The 22,102-nt window shown below is 37.5% G+C and overlaps 1 pseudogene; it reads right to left on the bottom strand.

The window, feature by feature from the left end:
- Positions 1 to 10,891: 10,891 nt before the first annotated feature.
- LOC131837134 (malate dehydrogenase, mitochondrial-like) lies at positions 10,892 to 20,264 on the bottom strand (annotated as a pseudogene).
- Positions 20,265 to 22,102: the final 1,838 nt, after the last annotated feature.

The following is a 22,102-nucleotide window of genomic DNA, read 5'->3' as shown; positions in this document are numbered from 1 at the left end:
ATTCAGTGTGTCCTCTAAAATAACCTAGAGAAAAGGATAGATTGTCAGTTACTGGCATGGGAAAGGGTACTTAATTTTTAGACTTCAGTTGGAAATTAATTTCATTGAAAGTTAATTTTCACTGAAAATGAGCATTTATATCTGAGAGTGAAAATATAACTGGGAAGACAAATCTAGGCAAAATATTTATGCCATAATGCCTTTTAAAAGAAGCTAAATGTCTAAGATTGACTTTCCAAAAAGCAAAGTCTGAGATGGGATTTTCATGTAAATGATTTATTGAGAGGGTGCTCTTGTAAAAAGTGAGTGAGGAAAGCAGCACAGCTAAAGAAAATGCTAAAAAAAAAAAAAAAAATAGTTATGGTGTCATCTGGAAATTAGCTTCAGTCCACCACTCCAGTAAAAAGCATCTGAGTGGGGTACTACCAATAACCATTACATGAAATAACTAAAATTTAAGTCATCTATTTAAGAAAATTATAGTGAGCAGGTATCAAATCCAGAGCAATTGACATGGTAGGAAATTACAGTTTCATTGTATTATGCATAAAGATTCCTTCAAACCTCAGTTGAACCTCTTTTATAAAATATCATAAAACTATTTTATTACTATAAAATATGTGTTGGAACAATCTGTTGGAGAGAAGTTATAGAAAGCCTTATAATATCTTGGCATGATAATTCAAATGCAAAATGAGACACATAATTTATTATTAAGACCACAATGAAATGAAATGCATTTAGTGAACTAAATGTATTAGAAAAAAATTTGGAGAGTTGTCTGAGAAAGGGATTCACCAAAGAGGAAGATAACTCCGACTCAGAGTCTAACGGGAAATCTGAATGATAGCAAATATATAACCAAAATATAATAAATATTCAAATTTATCAACATAAGATATTTGTGTTCATTTACAGTTGACTTTTGAACGACACAGGTGTTATGAACAACCCAGGTGAACTGTGGAGGGGTTTTTTAATATGCTGATTTTTTTCAGTAGGTACAGTACTGTAAATATATTTTCTCTTATGACTTTTTAAATAATGTTTTCCTTTTTCTAGCTTCACTGTGATAATTCAATATACAATACATATACAAAATATTTTTGTTGTCAGTAGTGCTTTTTGGTCAACAGTAGACTATTGTTAAATTTTGGATGATTCAAAAGTTGTACACAAATTTTTGACTCCATTTTTCAAGGGTCAGCTATGTATTCATAGATGCTAGGAAATCCCTAGGTTTTCAAATAATGCCATACAGGTTTGAAATATCTATGTGTCATTTCTAGGATGTAAATATATTGTAGACTTATGGAAGTAAAGTACATCTTTGACTCTTAACGCTGAGTGAGGACAAAGATAAAATTTGAGATCATCAGTTATATACCTCTAAATATAATATGTAAATATTTATAATTTCTTTTTCAAAATATTTTATTTATTTATTTATTTGACAGACAGAGATCACAAGCAGGCAAAGAGGCAGGCAGAGACTGAGAGAGGGGGAAGCAGGCTTCCTGCTATGCAGAGAGCCCAATGTAGGGCTCGATCCCAGGATCCTGAGATCATGATCTGAGCTGAAGGCAGAGGCTTTAACACACTGAGCCAACCAGGCACCCCAATAAATATTTATAATTTCTTATTTTGTAGAAATACTATGTAAGTATAATAATGACATTCTTTTTTTTTTTTTTTCCAGCATGACAGTATTCATTGTTTTTGCACCACACCCACTGCTCCATGCAATCCATGCCCTCTATAATACCCACCACCTGGTACCCTGACCTCCCAACCCCCACCTCTTCAAAACCCTCAGATTGTTTTTCAGAGTCCATAGTCTCTCATGATTCACCTCCCCTTCCAATTTCCCGCAAATCCCTTCTCCTCTCTAACTCCCCATGTCCTCCATGCTATTTGTTATGCTCCACAAATAAGTGAAACCATATGATAATTGACTCTCTCTGCTTGACTTATTTCACTCAGCATAATCTCTTCCAGTCCTGTCCATGTTGCTACAAAAGTTGGGTATTTATCCTTTCTGATGGAGACATAATACTCCACAGTGTATATGGACCACATCTTCCTTATCCATTCGTCCGTTAAAGGGCATCTTGGTTCTTTCCACAGTTTGGCGACTGTGGCCATTGCTGCTATAAACATTGGGGTACAGATGGCCCTTCTTTTCACTACATCTGTATCTTTGGGGTAAATATTCTTTATATTCATCCTTAAGTACACTCATACCTTTTCTCATTGGATGATAAAAAGATAATTTTATATCTCTATTCTCCTTTTACTATTTCTTTCCCTTTCCTTTTTTTTCACTTTTTAATATGTCTCTTTCTTTTTTACCTTTTTTTTTTATTTATTACTTTATTTTTTTTATTTTTAAAATTTTTTCAGCATAACAGTATTCATTGTTTTTGCACCACACCCAGTGCTCCAGGCAATCCATACCCTCTCCAATACCCACCACCTGGATCCCCCAACCTCCCACCCCCTGCCCCTTCAAATCTCTCAGATTGTTTTCCAGAGTCCATAGTCTCTCATGGTTCACCTCCCCTTCCAATTTTCCCCAACTCCCTTTTCCTCTCTATCTCCCCATGTCCTCCATGCTATTTGTTATGCTCCACAAATAAGTGAAACCATATGATAATTGACTCTCTCTGCTTGACTTATTTCACTCAGCATAATCTCTTCCAGTCCTGTCCATGTTGCTACAAAAGTTGGGTATTTATCCTTTCTGATGGAGACATAATACTCCACAGTGTATATGGACCACATCTTCCTTATCCATTCGTCCGTTAAAGGGCATCTTGGTTCTTTCCACAGTTTGGCGACTGTGGCCATTGCTGCTATAAACATTGGGGTACAGATGGCCCTTCTTTTCACTACATCTGTATCTTTGGGGTAAATATTCTTTATATTCATCCTTAAGTACACTCATACCTTTTCTCATTGGATGATAAAAAGATAATTTTATATCTCTATTCTCCTTTTACTATTTCTTTCCCTTTCCTTTTTTTTCACTTTTTAATATGTCTCTTTCTTTTTTACCTTTTTTTTATTTATTACTTTATTTTTTTTATTTTTAAAATTTTTTCAGCATAACAGTATTCATTGTTTTTGCACCACACCCAGTGCTCCAGGCAATCCATACCCTCTCCAATACCCACCACCTGGATCCCCCAACCTCCCACCCCCTGCCCCTTCAAATCTCTCAGATTGTTTTCCAGAGTCCATAGTCTCTCATGGTTCACCTCCCCTTCCAATTTTCCCCAACTCCCTTTTCCTCTCTATCTCCCCATGTCCTCCATGCTTTTTGTTATGCTCCACAAATAAGTGAAACCATATGATAATTGACTCTCTCTGCTTGATTTATTTCACTCAGCATAATCTCTTCCAGTCCTGTCCATGTTGCTACAAAAGTTGGGTATTCGTCCTTTCTGATGGAGGCATAATACTCCATAGTGTATATGGATCACATCTTCCTTATCCATTTGTCCATTGAAGGGCATCTTGGTTCTTTCCACAGTTTGGCAACCGTGGCCGTTGCTGCTATGAACATTGAGGTACAGATGGCCCTTCTTTTCACGTCATCTGTATCTTTGGGGTAAATACCCAATAGTGCAATTGCAGGGTTATAGGGAAGCTCTATTTTTAAATTCTTGAGGAATCTCCACACTGTTCTGATATGAACAGACACTTCTCCAATGAAGACATACAAATGGCTATAAGACATATGAAAAAATGTTCATCATCACTAGCCATCAGGGAGATTTAAATTAACATTTTTTCTACATTAACAAACATACCCTTAGCAGGTTATACAGATGCAAAAGAAGTTCAGACCTGCTACCTGCTTTCAGTAGCTTTGTATCTTTTTTACTTTTCACTTCTGCTTTTGTCTGAGAGGGGTTATTCACATTTTAAGAAACCTTACATGAGGCAGTAGCACATTTTATTAAAGCACCTTTGAAATTCTTAACTTTAACTTGGAGAATTTTCATAAAGGAAGTAATGATAACCTTGGGATTAGTAAAATTGAGAAATCAGGGAAAGGAGACAAATTGAGATACTTTTGTAGGAGTATTAAATATGGCAACACATTTTTCATGGTCTTCTAGACTCAATGTTCATCCACTAAGATTTTTTTAAACAATAATCATCATAAAACTGAGATTCTCAACATTTATGTTTTTATAAGAGAAACTTGGACTCAAATAATTTAATGAATTGCCTGAGATACACACTGGGTGAGGTGCACAGGGAGAAAGTCCAACTTTCTTCTTCAGCTTAAGATGCCTTCCTTTTCTTTCAGATTGTAGTTTTATCTTACTTCTCTAGTAACTGAATTATGTCATTTCTCACTGGATATATAACTGTTTTTACTTTTTTAAAAATTTTTTTAAAGATTTTATTTATTTGACAGGCAGAGATCACAAGTAGGCAGAGAGGCAGGCAGAGAGGAGGAAGCAGCCTCCCTGCTGAGCAGAGAGCCCGATGAGGGACCTGATCCCAGGACCCCGGGATCATGACCTGAGCCGAAGGCAGAGACTTTAACTCACTGAGCCACGCAGGCACCCCTGTATTACCCTCTTTAAGGTCAGGAGTTAAACAAGCCACACTCAAGATGTCATGGGTGAGCATGGGCAATACAGATAAATACAGATTTTTTAAAAATTAAAGAAGAGAGTCACAGGGAACACGAGATAGCTTACCAAATATGAATTTATTCCTAAGACTAAATTGCTTTTTCCTCTTCTCTTCTGGTGTATGCTTGAGATGACATCCACAGTTGGGTGGAGACAGTATCTGTAGAAGCACTTTCCCTCGACCTGACATATATTCATCACTAGAAGAATCCCTTGGGTGAAATTTTCCTATTATGTATTCTGGGTAGGACAAAAATTATGAAAATAATTTCTGTTGGACATCTCTTGGGAATAACCTTTCCATATTCAAGAAATCAGAACAAGGAGATAAGAAAAATCACATATAAAGCAGCTATGCATTAAACATTAGTGAAGTTTTAAATTTTTATCATTTAACATATAAGTACCAAGAAGATGTCTTCTGCAATCTTATTCTCTAACTAGATTTTTGTCATCAAATTCAGTTAAGGTTTTAGTGCTAGTTGCAAGGGAAGTCATATCTTGATTAGTGTATTCTATAACCACCATCATGGGTGGCTGCAAGATGAGTAGATCTCTGTACCCACTGGCCAAATCTTTAGGTTAATTTAGAGGCCTTAAGTGGGTTCAGCCATGTATACTATATGGACAGTGTCAACACCACATCACTCTCTAAAGGCTGTATCCTTCAGGCAGCTTCTGGGAGCAGGGTAGGCAAATAGAATGCACATTCCAAGGACAGTGTAGGTGGTGAGAAACCTCCAATTGCCCAGGTCCAGCTCATGGGTGAACTGGTGGTCACATCCTCTTTATGACCTTCCCCTCCAGTTTGCTGATTATATTTAAAAAAAAATTATTTCTCCTTGCAACTCTTTCAGTTTTTGCTTTTAATTCTGATGTCAGGAACATAAATAATTAAATCATTACTACTTCCTGATTAATTGATTTCTTTCTCAATATGAAATTGCTTTTTTAAAAATATTTTGTTTATTTGAGAAAGAGAACACATGCAAGAGCCTAAGTGGGAAAGGGGCAAAAGGAGAGAGGGAGAAGCAGATTCCCCGCTGAGCAGGGGGCCTGGGTGGCAGGGGGAGGTAGCCTCAATCCCAGGATTCTGGGATCTCGACCTGAGCCTACAGGAGACACTGAACTGACTGAGCCACCCAAGCACCCCATGAAATGACATTCTTATCCCTGGTATTATTCTTTGCTCTGAAATGTACTTTGATATTAAAATGGCCTCTGATGAATTCTTTTGATCTGTGTTCATATGATATATCTTTTTTCTATATTTTTCTGTCCTTTATTTTTTTTATTTTTTAAATAGCCTTTTCCTTTAGAATAGTTTTAGATTTATGCCAAAATTTGGTGGAACATACAAAGAGTTTTCATATACCTCCTGAGCACCCCTCATATGCACAACTTCCCTCATGGTCAACATTTGATACCACAGTGATATATCTTTCCAATCAGTGAACCCACACTGACATATCACTATCACTCAAAATCCATTGTTTATATTAGGGTTCACTTTTGATGTTGTATACACTATAGGTTATTACAAATATATAATAACATGTATTCACCATTGTAGTGTCATACAGAATAGTTCCACTGCCCTGAAATCATATGTGCTCTGCCTATTTACTTTCCCCTCTTTCTTAATCCCTGGCAACTACTAATTTTTTTTTTTCTTCAGTGTTCCAGAATTCATTGTTTATGTACCACACCCAGTGCTCCATGCAATATATGTCCTCCCTAATACCCACTACCAGGCTTACCCAACCCCTCTCTCACCTCCCTTCCAAAACCCTCAGTTTGTTTCTCAGAATCCACAGTCTCTCATCTTTCATCTTCACCTCCAATTTCCCCAACTCACTTTTCCGCTCCATCTCCCTATGTCCTCCATGTTATTCCTTTGCTCCACAAATAAGTGAAACCATATGATAATTGACTCTTTCTCCTTGACTTATTTCACTCAGCATAATCTCTTCTAGTCCCATCCATGTTGATACAAAAGTTGGGTATTCGTCCTTTCTGATGGAGGCGTAATACTCCATAGTATATGAGTACCACATCTTCTTTATCTTTTCATCTGTTGAAGGGCATCTTGGTTCTTTCCACAGTTTGGCAACTGTGACCATTGCTGCTATGATCATTGGGGTACAGATGGCCCTTCTTTTCACTACATCTCTATCTTTGAGGTAAATACCTAATAGTGCAATCCCTGGCAACTACTAATTTTATGGATTGCATAGTTTGACCTTTTCCAGAATGGCATATAGTTGGAATTATACAACATACATTGGGTTTTTTCCCTTAGTAATATGCATTTCAGTTTCTTACATGTCTTTTTGTAGCCAGAGAGCTTATTTCTTTTTAGCACTGAAGAAATTTCATTGTCTGGACTTACCATGGTCTATTTATCCATTCACCTTCTGAAGGAGATCTTCAGTATGGAGGTTTTTGTTCCAATGTATTTGGGTAAATGCTAAGCAGCACAGCTGGTGGACTGAATGGTAAGTGTTTATTTAGTTTTGTAAGCAACTGCCAATTGTCTTCCAAAGTAGGTGTACCATTTTGGATTCCCATCAGGATTAGAGTCCCTGTTGCCCCATATCCTTGCCAGCATTTGATGTTATCAATGTTTTAGATTTAGTAATCCCAATAAGTTTATAGTGGATCTTGTTTTAATTTTTAATTATTTGATGATACATGATGCTGAGCATCTTTTCACATGCTTATTTGTCATCTGTATATATTCTTTTTTAAAAGAACATTTTATTTATTTATGACAAAGAGATAGCAAGAGAGGGAATACAAGCACAGGGCAGCTGAGAGGGAGAAGAAGGCTCCCTGCTGAGAAGGGAGCCCATATGGGGCTCGATCTCAGGACCCTGGGATCATAACCTGAGCCAAGGGCACATGCTTAACTGACTGAGCCACCCAGGCACCCCTATATTCTTTAGTGAGGTTTTTAATCAGGTGTCTTGATGATTTTTTTTTTTTTAATGAGGTTGCTTCTTTGTTGTTGAGTTTAAAGAGATCTTTGAGTATACTGGATAGCAACACTTTATCAGATAGGTCTCTTGTAAATATTTTTTTCCCAGAGTGGCTTTTCTTCTCATTCTCTTGGCATTGTCATTTGCAGAGAAAATGTTCTAAATTTTCACGCAGTACAGCTTGTCAGTTATTTCTTTCATGGATTGTGCCTTCGGTGGTGTATTTTAAAAGTCACTGCCACACACAAGGTCATCTAGCCTTTTTTCTATGTTATCTTCTAGAAGATTTATATTTTTTACTTCACAAAAGGTCTATGATCCTTTTGGGTTAAATTTTGTGAAAAGTGTAAGGTGTATGTTGGTTTCTCTTTTTCTTTTCTTTTCTTTTCTTTTTTCTTTTTCCTCCTCCTCCCCCTCCTCCTCCCCCCCTCCTCCTCCCTCCCCTCATCCCCCTCCCCCTCCTCCTCCTCCTCCTCTTCTCTCTCTCTCTCTCTCTCTCTCTCTCATTTTTTGGCACATGGATGTCCAGTTGCTCAAGTAGCATTTGTGGAAAATACTCTCTTTGCTCCCCTGCATTACTTTTCCTTTTTTCAAAGATCAGTTGCCTAAATTTATGTGAGTCTATTTCTGGACATTCTATCTCATCCCATTGATATATGTCAATACCACATTATCTTTGTTACTGTAGCTTTATAGTTAAGTTCTGAACGTGGGTAGTGTCTGTTCTTTGACTTTGTTCTCTTCCTTCATCCTCACAGATTTAACCTATCTATGACTTTACATTTAAAATGTGTTTCTGTTCTGTAGTATATAGTTGAATTGGTAAGAAGTGTTGGTCTATAGTTTGTTTGTTTGTTTGTTTGTTTGTTTATTTTTGTGCTATCTTTGTCTGGCTTTGGTATCAGGGTAAAATTGCCCTCATAGAATGAGTTGTGAAATGTTTCCTATTTCTCCATTTCTTGGAAGAGTTTTAGAGGAATGGGTCCTATTTCTTTAAAAATTTGCCAGAATTTACCAATGAAGCCACCAGAGCCTGGAGTTTTCCTTTGGGAAATTTAAAAAAATACTAACAATGTCTATTTCTTATATGTCTCTTTAGATTTTCTATTATTGTATATTTTTAGGCATTTGTCCCTTTCATATGAGTTACCTAATTTGTTGGTACATAGTTTTCCAGAGTATTCCTTTAAAATATATATATTTTTTATTTTTATAGGATCATTAGAGATGTTTCCACTGTGACCCTGATCATTTCAAATAGTAGGCCACAGACATAGATTTTTTGCATTGCTCTCCAGATAAAATCACCTTCCTTAGGCAGGGCTTCCATGTTTTTCTTTTCTGCAATGCTCACCTGGGCAGATCTCCACACCATGGGCATATCTCCACAGTGTGGAGCCAGAGCCAAGTTGGGGAGATGGGAGCCATCAGTTATCATGACCAGCCTTAGTACCACCTGGGATATAATCTCTTTGTCTCAGTTCTGGAGCTTGGAGGGATAATGGGAGCTGCTTTTCCTTATGGGATGCAGCACCTATGTAGCAGAGAACTTTGACAGTAGAGAACTGGGAGAAATAGGTGCAGAATCTGGCTTAATGTCAGAGACTTCCTCTGCTATTACTGAGATTCTTGAATAAATATTTCTCAATTTGTTGTATGCCCTCTGGTTATTTTCCTTAGACTTGAAAAAGTTTAAAGGTTTTCTTTTGTTTTGGGTACTTTTGTCTGAAAACTTTTTCCAGTTTTATTGCTGTTTCTCTTGGAAGATGATTTTCAAATCCTATTTTATTCCTTTTTATTGCTCAACATATGGATATGTCACAGTTTGCTTATCCATTTATGTTTTTACAGATGCTGGTGATTATGAATTGAGCTTCTATCAACATTTGCAAAGTCTTTGTGTATAATAGAGACAATATAATATTGTTGAACCTTAAACAAAGCAGGGATTAAGGGTGCTAACCCCTTGCATAGTCAAAAATCCATGTATAACTTTCAGTCTTCTAAAACCCAACAACTAGTAGCCTAGTGTTGACTGGAAGCCTTACCAATAACATAAAATGTTGATTAACATGTATCTTGTATGTTTTGTGCATTATATACTATATTCTTACAATAAAGTAAGTTAAACACAAGAAAATGCCATAAGGAAGAGAACATATATTTGTAGTAGCATACTTTATTTTTCAAAAGAAATTGGCATATAGGTGGGCCCAGGCAGTTCAAAGCCATGTTGTTCAGGGGTCAGCTGTAATCAGTACATTTTAATGTGAATGTGCCAAATAGCAGTGCCTGCAGAGTCTGGGATTCTCACTAGGACCCCAGATCTTCACATGCAGTTTCTTAGAGTTAGACTCATTTTCCTGTTACACAAATAGAACTTCAAAGTTGTTCTCACCTCTTGGCCAGTGCTCTTCAATTCATTATAGTATGAGCAAAGCTTGTCTAAAAAAGTTAGAAAATATGTAAAATCTTTGTGCTTCCTAGGCCATTTTTCCTGTCTTTCTCTGTCTTTTCCCTGTTCTTAGTATCTACCCCCATCAGGCCACCATTTCTGCAAGGGTTTGACCTCAGCTGGTTGTCATAGAGGAGAATAATTAAACTCATTCATGATATGATATGCATGACTGAAAACAAGCAGATATGTTACCATTTGTATTTTTGTATATTTAAATAATGAATTTATTAAAAGCATATGGTTTTATCACTAAAAGAATGAGAAAATATAGTGGAATTTCAGGTCCTGTGACAAGCTATACTGAGTGAAGATTTTGGGCAAGGGACTCTTTCAGGCCCCATTGAACACATCAGCAAATACGTCTACATTTGTTTGTGTGTGGATGTATGTTTTGTTTTGTTTCATTTTGAAGAAGATAAAGGCAGGGTGCCTGGGTGGTTCAGTGGATTAAAGCCTCTGCCTTTGGCTTAGATCATGATCCCAGGATCCTGGGATCGAGCGCCACCTCGGGCTCTCTGTTCAGCAAGGAGCCTGCTTCACCCGCCGCCCCCCTGCCTGCCTCTCTGCCTACTTGTGATTTCTGTCTGTAAAATAAATAAATAAAATCTTAAAAAAAAAAAAGATAAAGCCTACTTTTATTTATCCATCAACAGATAGACCTTTGATTTGGAAGGGACAGCAACATTAATACAATACTCATCATTAACACAACTGAAACACAAAGGGGTCTGATACGTCTTCACAGTGACATGATGCCTTAATAAGTTGGGGAAATAGACTACTCACTAACTGCTTTCTCATTTCATGTTCTTCATGAACTCTTCTCCTTTTTTGATGGACACCTTCAGCTCAGAGATGACTTCAACTATCATCTTCTCTGGGAAAGGAAAGTGGTACTGATGCCTAGATTCTTTTTGATTCCCTTTTCCCCCAGCAGTAATGGTGTAGAGAAATAGGGGCACTCCATTTCTTGGGAATTAATAAACATTTGACAACTCCTTCCTTTCTATTCATTGCATCCACAAGGGAGAAGACATATTGGGCTCCAGCATACACCACAGACGGTGTGGGAGAGCCTGCTGCATCTGTGGCCTTTACTACCCTGGTGCTGGCCTCCTGGATCCTCCCAATGACAGCTGTCAGCTGGTCCTGGGGAAGGTCCATTTTTAGAGTGGTTGGGGGATGATGGTTTCTCAGCATGGCCACCAGTGACATGAACACTGACTGGAGTTGGATCCAAAACCCTTCAGTTCTATAATTAGTGTTGGTTTTGATAATGCCCAGGGTTGTCACCCCAAAGATTTTATTGGGGTTGTATGTTCCATGTTTCTTGAAAATGCTGTTGTGATTGGGATGGTGGAGTTAATCACATTTAAAGTGGTACAGCTCATGGCCTCAGGGCAATGCTGGGCACAGGCAGTAGTCAGGGTAGCCACAACTGTGGCATTGGTCTGGAACAGATATCCTGTGTCATGCCTGGTTTTCTCAAGACTCCTACTGGAATAACTACCACATCACAATCTTTCAGGCAGTCTGACAACTGCTTAGGTTCAAGGTAGCCTTTCATAGTTGCTTTGATCTCAATGTGGCTTTGATCTGTGGCTACTCAGGTACATGAGCAACATTGTAGACATTCAGGAGGCTTACCAAGGGTATGTTTTGAGGAGAAGTGAAAGGGGCTGCCCTATTCTTCCAAAAGTCCTAGCACAGCTACTTTACACACTGTTCTTGGTCCAGGTGCTGAAGCTGCTGTGGGAGCAGTGCGGGCAGGCCAGGCAAGGGCACAAACCTGCAGGTGAAGGAGCTGGTGGTAGGCAGGTGATACCAGTGACTGCCACACTGCACAGGGCCTTATGGCTCCACTCCACAATAGAACATAAGGAAATAATCTCTGAGAAATTTGGAATTTATCAGAAATATATTTTGAGACAGTTTTACCATTGTATAATAGACTTACCTATTATAAATATTGTCTTGTTCTCAACTTGACATCATTAACGTTAAATAAAACATTTGATTATTGTCGTGTTATTCACATTATTAGTTTTCATTGAGTGAATACACAGGGTTATTTTCCTATTTCTTTTTGTTTCTGTAACCACATTTGCTTCCACTACCTTAAATTTCTTCCCCACGATTTCAAGTTTGGTTTTTTTTTTTTTTTTTTTTTTTGTAATCATTAAATTCTGGTTTTTGTGATTGTGATTATGTGATATGTAAATTGGAGAAAATTGTCTAAAGATAGCTATTGATCTTCTTTTGTTGTCAAAACTCTACTTGTGTCTACATTAGACTTGTTGAAAACATAAAACACAACTTCTTGGGGTACCTGGGTGGCTCAGTCAAGCGCCTTTGATTTAAGCTCTGGTCATGATCTCAGGATCTTGAGAGCAAGCCCTGTCTTGGGCTTTGCACTTAGTGGGAAGTCTGCTTCAGGATTCTCTCTCCCCATCTGCCCTTCCCCTGCCCTCCTCTCTCTCTCAAACAAACAAACAAACAAACAAAACTTCTTATAGCCACTTTTTTTTTTAATTTCATGTGTCAATGCATGTTTTATAAAGAGGACTAATGACAAGGTGTGAATGAATCTATTCAAATTCACAGCTACAGAAACTCCACTGAACTGTGTCTTATCAATGGGAATTACTAGTGATGTGATGATATCCAAATGTTGTTACATTACTTTCCTGGAGAATGGTAACATGCAAAATGTAATTTATTATTTAATATCATATTGTAAATTCAGTTTACTCTTAAGGAAACCATGGGTGTATCCTGAATTTGGTAACTTTTTTTTTTTTTTTTTGAGTCAAGGACATAGATTCTGAAACTGAGAAATTTTGGAGTGAGAAGATGGAAATAAATTTTAATGATATTAGGAGCCTTAAAAGTATCTATGAAAACTCATTTTGGAGGCACAAGAAAAATTAGTGTACTGTGGCAGTATATCCATAGATACTGAAACTCAAAGTTACTGTTTTCTTAGGAAGCACCACGTGTAAGTGCTGACTCAGACATTAAAATTCTTTTTTTTTTTTTTTTTTTTTTTTTTATTTTTTTTTATTTTTTTTTTTTTATTTTTTTTTTTAAATTACAGTTCTTTTATTTTTATATATTTTTTTTTTATTTTTTATAAACATATATTTTTATATACATATATTTTTATCCCCAGGTCTGTGAATCACCAGGTTTACACACTTCACAGCACTCACCAAATCACATACCCTCCCCAATGTCCATAATCCCACCCCCTTCTCCCCAACCCCCTCCCCCCGGCAACCCTCAGTTTGTTTTGTGAGATTAAGAGTCACTTATGGTTTGTCTCCCTCCCAATCCCATCTTGTTTCATTTATTCTTCTACCCACTTAAGCCTCCATGTTGCATCACCACTTCCTCATATCAGGGAGATCATATGATAGTTGTCTTTCTCTGCTTGACTTATTTCGCTAAGCATGATACGCTCTAGTTCCATCCACGTTGTTGCAAATGGCAAGATTTCATTTCTTTTGATGGCTGCATAGTATTCCATTGTGTATATATACCACATCTTCTTGATCCATTCATCTGTTGATGGACATCTAGGTTCTTTCCATAGTTTGGCTATTGTGGACATTGCTGCTATAAACATTCGGGTGCATGTGTCCCTTTGGATCACTACATTTGTATCTTTAAGGTAAATACCCAATAGTGCAATTGCTGGGTCATAGGGCAGTTCTATTTTCAACATTTTGAGGAACCTCCATGCTGTTTTCCAGAGTGGCTGCACCAGCTTGCATTCCCACCAACAGTGTAGGAGGGTTCCCCTTTCTCCGCATCCTCGCCAGCATCTGTCATTTCCTGACTTGTTGATTTTAGCCATTCTGACTGGTGTGAGGTGATATCTCATTGTGGTTTTGATTTGTATTTCCCTGATGCCAAGTGATATGGAGCACTTTTTCATGTGTCTGTTGGCCATCTGGATGTCTTCTTTGCAGAAATGTCTGTTCATGTCTTCTGCCCATTTCTTGATTGGATTATTTGTTCTTTGGGTGTTGAGTTTGCTAAGTTCTTTATAGATTCTGGACACTAGTCCTTTATCTGATATGTCGTTTGCAAATATCTTCTCCCATTCTGTCAGTTGTCTTTTGATTTTGTTAACTGTTTCCTTTGCTGTGCAAAAGCTTTTGATCTTGATGAAATCCCAGTAGTTCATTTTTTCCCTTGCTTCCCTTGCCTTTTGCGTTGTTCCTAGGAAGATGTTGCTGCGGCAGAGGTCGAAGAGGTTGCTGCCCGTGTTCTCCTCAAGGATTTTGATGGATTCCTTTCGTACATTGAGGTCCTTCATCCATTTTGAGTCTATTTTTGTGTGTGGTGTAAGGAAATGGTCCAATTTCATTTTTCTGCATGTGGCTGTCCAATTTTCCCAGCACCATTTATTGAAAAGGCTGTCTTTTTTCCATTGGACATTCTTTCCTGCTTTGTCGAAGATTAGTTGACCATAGAGTTGAGGGTCTATTTCTGGGCTCTCTATTCTGTTCCATTGATCTATGTGTCTGTTTTTGTGCCAGTACCATGCTGTCTTGATGATGACAGCTTTGTAATAGAGCTTGAAGTCCGGAATTGTGATGCCACCAACGTTGGCTTTCTTTTTCAATATCCCTTTGGCTATTCGAGGTCTTTTCTGGTTCCATATAAATTTTAGAATTATTTGTTCCATTTCTTTGAAAAAGATGGATGGTACTTTGATAGGAATTGCATTAAATGTGTAGATTGCTTTAGGTAGCATAGACATTTTCACAATATTTATTCTTCCAATCCAGGAGCATGGAACATTTTTCCATTTCTTTGTGTCTTCCTCAATTTCTTTCATGAGTACTTTATAGTTTTCTGAGTATAGATTCTGTGTCTCTTTGGTTAGGTTTATTCCTAGGTATCTTATGGTTTTGGATGCAATTGTAAATGGGATTGACTCCTTAATATCTCTTTCTTCTGTCTTGCTGTTGGTGTAGAGAAATGCAACTGATTTCTGTGCATTGATTTTATATCCTGACACTTTACTGAATTCCTGTATAAGTTCTAGCAGTTTTGGAGTGGAGTCTTTTGGGTTTTCCACATATAGTATCATATCATCTGCGAAGAGTGATAATTTGACTTCTTCTTTGCCGATTTGGATGCCTTTAATTTCCTTTTGTTGTCTGATTGCTGAGGCTAGGACCTCTAGTACGATGTTGAATAGCAGTGGTGATAATGGACATCCCTGCCGTGTTCCTGACCTTAGCGGAAAAGCTTTCAGTTTTTCTCCATTGAGAATGATATTTGCGGTGGGTTTTTCATAGATGGCTTTGATGATATTGAGGTATGTGCCCTCTATCCCTACACTTTGAAGAGTTTTGATCAGGAAGGGATGTTGTACTTTGTCAAATGCTTTTTCAGCATCTATTGAGAGTATCATATGGTTCTTGTTCTTACTTTTATTGATGTGTTGTATCACATTGACTGATTTGCGGATGTTGAACCAACCTTGCAGCCCTGGAATAAATCCCACTTGGTCGTGGTGAATAATCTTTTTAATGTACTGTTGAATCCGATTGGCTAGTATTTTGTTGAGTATTTTCGCATCTGTGTTCATCAAGGATATCGGTCTATAGCTCTCTTTTTTGGTGGGATCCTTGTCTGGTTTTGGGATCAAGGTGATGCTGGCCTCATAAAATGAGTTTGGAAGTTTTCCTTCCATTTCTATTTTTTGGAACAGTTTCAGGAGAATAGGAATTAGTTCTTCTTTAAATGTTTGGTAGAATTCCCCCGGGAAGCCGTCTGGCCCTGGGCTTTTGTTTGTTTGGAGATTTTTAATGACTGTTTCAATCTCCTTACTGGTTATGGGTCTGTTCAGGCTTTCTATTTCTTCATGGTTCAGTTGTGGTAGTTTATATGTTTCTAGGAATGCATCCATTTCTTCCAGATTGTCAAATTTATTGCCGTAGAGTTGCTCATAGTATGTTCTTATAATAGTTTGTATTTCCTTGGTGTTAGTTGTGATCTCTCCTCTTTCATTCATTATTTTATTTATTTGGGTCCTTTCTCTTTTCTTTTTGATAAGTCGGGCCAGGGGTTTATCAATTTTATTAATTCTTTCAAAGAACCAGCTCCTAGTTTCGTTGATTTGTTCTATTGTTTTTTTGGTTTCTATTTCATTGATTTCTGCTCTGATCTTTATGATTTCTCTTCTCCTGCTGGGCTTAGGGTTTCTTTCTTGTTCCTTCTCCAGCTCCTTTAGGTGTAGGGTTAGGTTGTGTACCTGAGACCTTTCTTGTTTCTTGAGAAAGGCTTGTACCGCTATATATTTTCCTCTCAGGACTGCCTTTGTTGTGTCCCACAGATTTTGAACCGTTGTATTTTCATTATCATTTGTTTCCATGATTTTTTTCAATTCTTCTTTAATTTCCCGGTTGACCCATTCATTCTTTAGAAGGATACTGTTTAGTCTCCATGTATTTGGGTTCTTTCCAAACTTCCTTTTGTGGTTGAGTTCTAGCTTTAGAGCATTGTGGTCTGAAAATATGCAGGGAATGATCCCAATCTTTTGATACCGGTTGAGTCCTGATTTAGGACCGAGGATGTGAAATTCTTGAGGAGACAGAGAACCAACCTTGGGTGCACAGTAAGTGCCAAATCATTCTGACTATACAGAAAAATATGGTAGACTTTCTGGAGATTTGCTTTATTTTCCCTTTCAACCAATGCCATTCTTATACCCAAATGAAGCATATATTTGATATATCTTAAATACAGGTGAATTTTTTTAAGGTTTTATTGATTTATTTGTCATAGAGAGAGAAAGTGAGCAAGCACAAGCAGGGGGGAACAGCAGGCAGAGAGAGAAGCAGGCTCCCCGCCGCGCAGGGAGCCAGATGTGGGACTTGATTTCAGGACCTGAGGATCATGACCTGAGCCAAAGGCAGACACTTAGACTGAGCCACCCAGGCATCCCTAAGAGTGAATTTTTAATGGACAATTTTTATAATTAGTTGGAATCATACAAAATATCTAATGCTATTAATTTATTTTGTTGTTGTTGTTGGTACTAGATTTAAAATATCCTTGAAGGTCTGACTTTTTTAAGTCTTATATACTCTGTATCATATCAATAACAGTTTTTAAAAGATCTAAAGTTTCCTTTAAAAATTAAATTTTAATCTAACTATTCTCTCTTGAACTCACAAAATCATGACAGAATTTCTTCATGGCTGTCTTCATTTCTTTGTTTCACAGTGTAGATAATTAGATTCAAGATGGGGTAACAGTGGTGTAAAATACAGCAAGGAACTTATCCTCAGAGTGGTTGCTGAAGAGACAAGATACAGGTGAAGATACATGGGCCAAGAAAGAGAATTACCACTGTGATGTGATCAAAGTGGAATGAGCTTTGGATTTCTGGTAGAAGAGTCACTCTTAGTGGTTATGAGGAACAGACTGGAGGAGATAAGCAAAGTCAAGAACCGGCTCAGAGATTATCCCACTGCTGGCAACAATGACAATCTGTAGGTATCTATGCAGGCAAGCTTAGTAAACAGAGGGAGATCACAGGAAATGCTGTCCACCACATTGGGACCACAGAAAGGCAAATTCACAACAGAGTATCTAAAGCCCTAAATGAAGACCTAAGAATCATGAGGTCACTACCAGCAGAACATTCACCTTCCTGTTCATGATGGTTGTGCAATGTAGGAGTTTACAAATAGCCACATATCTGTCATGTGCTATGAAGACCAAAAGTTCCATTTCAGTTCTACCCAGTAAGTGAAGGAGAAAGATCCAGCAAAGGGAGTGGACTTATTTTATTATTTAAATGAAAAAAAAAAAAAGCAAGTTACAATGCACTTTGCATAGTATAATCTTACTTTGTAGACATTAAGTGTAATTAGAAATATTTACATATAGAATTATTATAAAATAAAATAAAATATAAATAAATAAAAATATTAATATAAATAAATAAAATATAATATAATAATAATTAACACAGATTTTTGGTTGACACATTTTTTTGTATGTGTCCCATATTACCTGTCTATACTCCCTTACCCTAACTGGTGGTCATAGAGGATCTACTTCAAGTGTGGCTGTGCACAATGATTTCCTTTCTGAAGAGTCTTCATTCTGCCAACTTGCATGTGTACTTCAAAACAAGTATCTGTGGCAACTCAAAATCATTAAAAAATGCTTTTTATAATCCACTACTTTATTTTTTTATTTTTTTCCATTTTATTTTATTTTATTTATTTTCAGTGTTCCAGTATTCATTTTCTTATGCACCACATCCAGTGCTCCATGCAATACGTGCCCTCCATAATACCCACTACCAGGTTCACCCAACCCCCGTCCTCCTCCCCTCCAAAACCTTCAGTTTGTTTCTCAGAGCCCACAGTCTCTCATCTTTCGTCTTCCCCTCCAATTTCCCCCAACTCATTTCTCTGCTCCATCTCCCCATGTCCTCTGTGTTATTCCTAATGTTCCACAAGTAAGTGAAACCATATGATAATTGACGCTCTCTGCTTGAATTATTTCACTCAGCATAATCTCTTCTAGCCCTGTCCATGTTGATAAAAAGTTGAGTTGGGTATTCATCCTTTCTGACGGAGGCATAATACTCCATAGTATATATGGACCATATCTTTTTTTATCCATTCGTCTGTCGAAGGGCATCTTGGTTCTCTATCCACAGTTTGGCGACTGTGGCCATTGCTGCTATGAACATTGGGGTACATATGGCTCTTCTTTTCACTACATCAGTATCTTTGGGGTAAATATTCAGTAGTGTAATTGCAGCGTCACAGGGTAGTTCTATTTTTAATTTCTTAAGGAATCTCCACACTGTTTTCCAAAGTGGCTGCACCAACTTGCATTTCCACCAACAGGGTAAGAGGATTCCCCTTTCTTCACATCCTCTCCAACACATGTTTACTGTCTTGTTAATTCTGGCCATTCGTTTTTAAGATTTATTTATTTATTTGACAGAGATAGAGAGATCACAAATAGGCAGAGAGGCAGGCAGAGAGGGGAAGCAGGGCTCGAACCCAGGACCCCAAGCTCATGAGCTGAGCCAAGGGCAGAGGTGTAACCTGCTGAACCACCCAGGCTCCCCAGATTTGGCCATTATAATTGGTGTTAGGTGGTATCTCAGTGTGGGTTTGATTTGATTCTCCCTGATGGCTAATGATGATGAACATTTTTTCATGTGTCTGTTAGACACTTGTATGTCTTCTTTGGAGAAGTGTCTGTTTATGTCTTCTGCCCATTTCTTGACATGATTATTCATTTTTTGTGTGTTGAGTTTGAGGAGTTCTTTATATCTTGGATATCAGCCCTTTGTCTGTAGTGTCCTTTGTGAATATCTCCTCCCATTCCATAGGTTGCCTCTTTGTTGACTGTTCCTTTGCTGTGCAGAAGCTTTTGATCTTGATGAAATCCCAAAAGTTCATTTTTGTTTTTGTTTTTTGTTTGTTTGTTTGTTTTTAATTTATTTTTTATTTTCAACGTAATAATATTCATTATTTTTACACCACACCCAGTGCTCCATGCAATCCGCACCCTCTATAATACCCACCACCTGGTACCCCGACCTCCCACCCCCCCGTCCCTTCAAAACCCTCAGATTGTTTTTCAGAGTCCATAGTCTCTCATGGTTCACCTCCCCTTCCAATTTCCCCCAACTCCCTTCTCCACTCTAACTCCCCATGTCCTCCATGCTATTTGTTATGCTCCACAAATAAGCGAAACCATATGATAATTGACTCTGTCTGCTTGACTTTTTTTTTTTTTTTTTTTTGCCTTTGGAGACATATCTTGAAAGAAGTTGCTGTGGCTGATGTCGAATGTATAATCCACTTCTTTAAAATACAAATTTTTTTCTCTGATATAATGTGATTGTGAAACCCTAACTAGTATTTTAATTAAGATTCCACCTAAAACAGCTCAGTATACCCATATTTTTATGCCTCACTCTATTATATTCTTACACATCAGGATTTCTCACACCTTTAACATTGGGGGCTGAGTAATTCTTGGTTACAGGGGCTGTCTTTTACATTGTAAGGTACTTAATCCTATCCCTAGTCTCTACTTGCTAGTTACCTGCAGCTCCTCTTCACTGTGGCTACCAAAAATGTCTCCAGAGATTGCCAAATATCCCATGGGAGACAGATTGTCTCTGGTTGAGAACCATTGCTTTATTGTTTTCACTTTCAATCATAAGTCTGTTACCTTAGATCTTGGTCACATTTCTCTAGTTAGATCTACATGTATTCTGCAGCTCACAGATAAGGAGTAATTTCAATTTTATTTTTATTTTATTTTATTTTATTTTTATTTCTTTTATTTTTTTATTTTTTTTTAAGATTTTATTTAATTTTTTGACAGAGATCACAAGTAAGCAGAGGCAGGCAGAGAGAGAGGGAAGCAGGTTCCCTGCTGAGCAGAGAGCCCAATGTGGGACTCGATCCCAGGACCCTGAGATCATGACCTGAGCCGAAGGCAGTGGCTTAACCCACTGAGCCACCCAGGCGCCCCACTTCTTGATTTCAAAACTTACTACAAAGCTACACTAACCAAAATAATGGGTATCTGGCATAAGGATAGACATTTAGACCAATGGAATAGAATACAAAGTCCAGAGATAACCTCTTACATATTTGAAAATGAAATGATTTTGACAAGGGTATCAAGACCATTGAGGGAGGAAAAGTCAGTCTTTTAAAGAAAAGGTATTTGGGGAAACTGGATATCCAAGTGTAAATAAATAATGGAGTTGGATTTTTATCTTTCACCATATACAAAAACTAGTTCAAAATGGATCAGACACTGGGGGCACATGAGTGACTCAGTCAGTTAGGCATCCAGCTCAATTTTGGCTTAGGTCATGATTTCAGGATCCTGGGTTCAAGTCTCGCATTGAGCTCCATACTAAGGATGGAGCCTGCTTGAGATTCTCTCTCCCCCTCTCCTGCTGTCCTTCCCCCCTGCTCATGCCCACTCTCTCTGTCTAAAAACAAAACAAAACAAAACAACAACAAAAAACCCAGAATGGATAAAAACCTAAATGTGAGAGGTAAAACTATAAAATTCTTAGGCAAAAGAACCCAACAAACAAACAAAAAATGAAGAGGAAGCTTCATAACATTGGATTTGGAAAAGCTATCTTTTTTTTTTTTTTTTTTACCTTTCAGAAAAGACAATTATTTTGGGAGAAGGGGGTGGGATTATGGACATTGGGGAGGGCATGTGCTTTGGTGAGTGCTGTGAAGTGTGTAAACCTGGTGATTCACAGACCTGTACCCCTGGGGATAAAAATATATGTTTATAAAAAATAAAAAATTAAAAAAAAAACTTATAAAAAAGTAATTTCAATTTTAAAGTCTTTTTATTATTATCACGTTCAATTAGCCAGCATATAGTATATCATTAGTTTTTGATGTAGTGTTCAACAATTCACTAGTTGCATATAACACCTAGTCCTCATCACCGCATGTGCCCTCCTTAATACCCATTACCCAGTTACCTATCCGCCACCCTCCTCCCTTCTGTGTCAAGTTTTAATATTTAAGAAATATACTGAATAAGCCTATAGCTACTGTAGATATTGATTCCTCTGTTGGATCTGGGCAAAGTCAATTGAATACCTTTTGGAAAGTATTCACCATTCTTTATCCCATTAATAATATCTGTGATCCATGGGAAGAGGTCAAAAGAGCAACATGAACATGTATTTGGAAGAAGTCGATTCCAACCCTCATGGATGACTTTGAGGGGTTTAAGATTTCAGTGGGGGAAGTAACTATAGATATTATACAAATAGCAAAAGAAATAGAATTATAAGAGGGGCCTTAAAAAGTGAATTAATTGCTACAATCTTAATAAAACATTAGCAGGTGAGGTGTTGCTTCTTTTAGATGAGCAAAGAAAGTGGTTTCTTTAGATAAGAATCCACCCCTGGTAAAGATCTACTTTATCTACTGTGTATTCCTGATAAAGAT

Source organism: Mustela lutreola, chromosome 7, assembly GCF_030435805.1.
Source record: "Mustela lutreola isolate mMusLut2 chromosome 7, mMusLut2.pri, whole genome shotgun sequence".
In the NCBI taxonomy this organism is placed as follows: domain Eukaryota; kingdom Metazoa; phylum Chordata; class Mammalia; order Carnivora; family Mustelidae; genus Mustela; species Mustela lutreola.
Note: the sequence above shows the minus strand (reverse complement) of the source record. Positions and strands in the feature narration are given on the sequence as shown.